Consider the following 2,702-nt stretch of genomic DNA (forward strand, 5'->3'; position numbering starts at 1 on the left):
ATCTGGGCGCCGCAGGTTCGGGGAAACTGAAGGGTTCTCAGGGCGCTGCGATCCGCGCAGAGGAGGATGATCGGGCGGATCATCCGGGCATACCGCACGTCATCGCATGCGATAAATACGGCCCTAGCCGGCATGCCGCCGCTGGAGTTGACGGCACAAGCGCACCTGGAAGTCTATACTAGGGTGACGGAACTAAAGGAGCGAATATTTAGCCCTTTACCGACGCAGACCGTCGATCACATAAGGGGCCAAACCAAGAAAAAGCTGGCACTGGCATGGCGGGACTGACTGCCCCGGAGGGGGAACGGCGGAGTTTTGGAGGCTATAAGGCCCCACCTAGAGAGGTGGGCCGATGCCAGAGTAGGCGTGACCTTCCATGCGGCGCAGGTGCTAACCGGCCACGGTTGCTTTGGCCGCTACCTGCATCGCATTGGCAAGGAAACAAGTGAAAGGTGGTGGTATTGCACCGCTGCGAGCGACACAGCAGCCCACATGCTAAAGAGACTGCCCCGCTTGGACGGGGGAGAGGGCCCGCTTGACGGGCGTTATTGGGCCAGATCTCACCTGGCCCGCCATCATCCGAGCGATGCTCGGTGATAAGGGCAGAGAGGCCTTTTTAACCTTTTGCGGCGCTGTAATGTCGCAAAAAGAACAGGCGGAAAGGGCGAGGAAGGTGATTGTCCTAGAGAAGAACAGTAGGCGGAGCCGGACGACGCCGGCTCCACTCACAGGCATCACAGGGGCGAGCAACTGTGGGGAATTCTTGTCCCCCACCATCTCACATGATGCGAGATACAGGTGACGCGGGAAGGTGGTGACACTCTCGCGTCATGGAGATAGGACTGCGCAGTCTTGTGTGGCGCGCGTGGGATCTGGCCGGAAGTTCTACAGCATCGAAGTGCCCGGCTAGATCCCAACCAGCGCTAGGAACGGGTCACCCGCTGGGGTTTTAGTGGGTAGGCCCCCGGATCGGCTACGTCTGGGGGAGAGTCCCGCATAACCCGTCTCTTCCCCCACGAGGAGCGAGTATGCGTAATGCACTGTAATTTGTGATTAACTGTCCCTTGAATATGTAATGAAAAAAATTGTTTCCTATTAATATAAGAATCGGCATCTTCTATTGGTTTGTTCAATCCTTGTATGGGAACCATCTATAGCACCTACAAAAACAGTAATGTATAAGTAAAACACAAAAAAAACAAACAAAACCTGAATATAAGTCCAATACAAATAATGCCAGTACGAGTTGACACCAGCTGCTTGTCAGCTCATATTGGCATTATTTGTATTTCATTTATATTCATAAGAACCTTGCAATATATTAATAATGAATATAAGTGTGAATGCATTACCAATTATACTAGGAAATCCTTTTTCTTGAAAAAAGTAAGTTGATGTTTCTTCTTTTTCTGCTATTGTTAGGTATCTTACAACATTATGTGCCAAAGTCATAATAAATTCAGTCACTCTTGTGATTATATGGTATAAAGTGCTTATTGTGATATCAAAACGATCAGCAACATCCCGGTAAGATGAACTTTCGTGCCCAACAAACCACAGATTACATAAAATATGTTTTTCAGCTGTTACTTTTGTATGTCGTACACGATCTAAAAAATATATATAATGTAAAAAAAGATAAAATAAAATAAATATTTATTAAAGCTTTTTTTCTATTTCCTTATCGGTTAATATTTTTATTAATTATTAATTTATGTATTAATTAATACTGTCTAATACGGATTTTAGACCACGAACAGGACTAAGTGAATTTTATAGATTTTTTATCGCTCTAAACGAATCCATAAACAAAATTGCTCTATTACATAAGGTTTCATCTATAAGAATCACTTAGTCCCGTTCGTAGTCTAGAAAAAAAGCTTAAATTTGTCGGATATCGCAGATATATCGGGTACAGAAATAATATAACTTCTTATTAAATAAAAACATACTTTGTATAGAAGTAAATATATCGGATACTCTGAATCGATTTATTAAATCGTTTGTTATTGCTCCGGATAATCGAAAATGCATTATAAAATCTCTGTTATCATAATTAGTAACGATATTTTCGATATAATTTTGTACTTTTTGTGCTGAATTCTTCTGATTAACTGTAATTGTGGATGTAATATTTGTATTTCGTTATATTCTAAAAACTTAGGGTTAGGTTAAATTTTGCGTATGTTACAATAATACTGATATATGTAATATAATAATATATGTAATATCTAAATATAATAATATATGTCATTTGTATTTCTAACCATTATTATCTTCGATTAAAATTGCTTCTAATGGTGGAATTACTACTTCATCTTCGTCAGATGAATCTAATAATTCCAATAGAACATGTTCCGCCATGTCCGTTACTTTGCACTATAATGTTCTTTATTGCCTATTTGCACTGTATCCTAACTCAGTTCTAGTTCAGTTCAGTTCAGTTCTAGTGCAGTTCTAGTGCTGCAATAAAAAACAAACCTTACGTAAGTACGTACAGTGTCGAGTGTCCACAATCAGGAATACCAATTGCCAGATCCAAGACGAGAAAGTCACGTTAATCGCGTGGTGGGGGTACACACACATTGACGATGCACGTCCGTGAGCGCTTACGCACGTGCATCGTCAATGTGTGTGTAACCCCACCACGCGACTGACGTGACCTAGAGCTCTAGATTTACAAGAGTAGCGCAAACCTTTGT

The 2,702-nt window shown here is 42.1% G+C and overlaps 1 pseudogene; it reads right to left on the reverse strand.

Moving 5' to 3' along the window:
* Positions 1-923: 923 nt before the first annotated feature.
* On the reverse strand, positions 924-2,034 carry LOC108759012 (uncharacterized; annotated as a pseudogene).
* Between the last annotated feature and the right edge of the window lie 668 nt (positions 2,035-2,702).

This window comes from Trachymyrmex cornetzi, unplaced genomic scaffold (assembly GCF_001594075.2).
Source record: "Trachymyrmex cornetzi isolate Tcor2-1 unplaced genomic scaffold, Tcor1.1 scaffold1654, whole genome shotgun sequence".
Taxonomy (NCBI): Eukaryota; Metazoa; Arthropoda; class Insecta; order Hymenoptera; family Formicidae; genus Trachymyrmex; species Trachymyrmex cornetzi.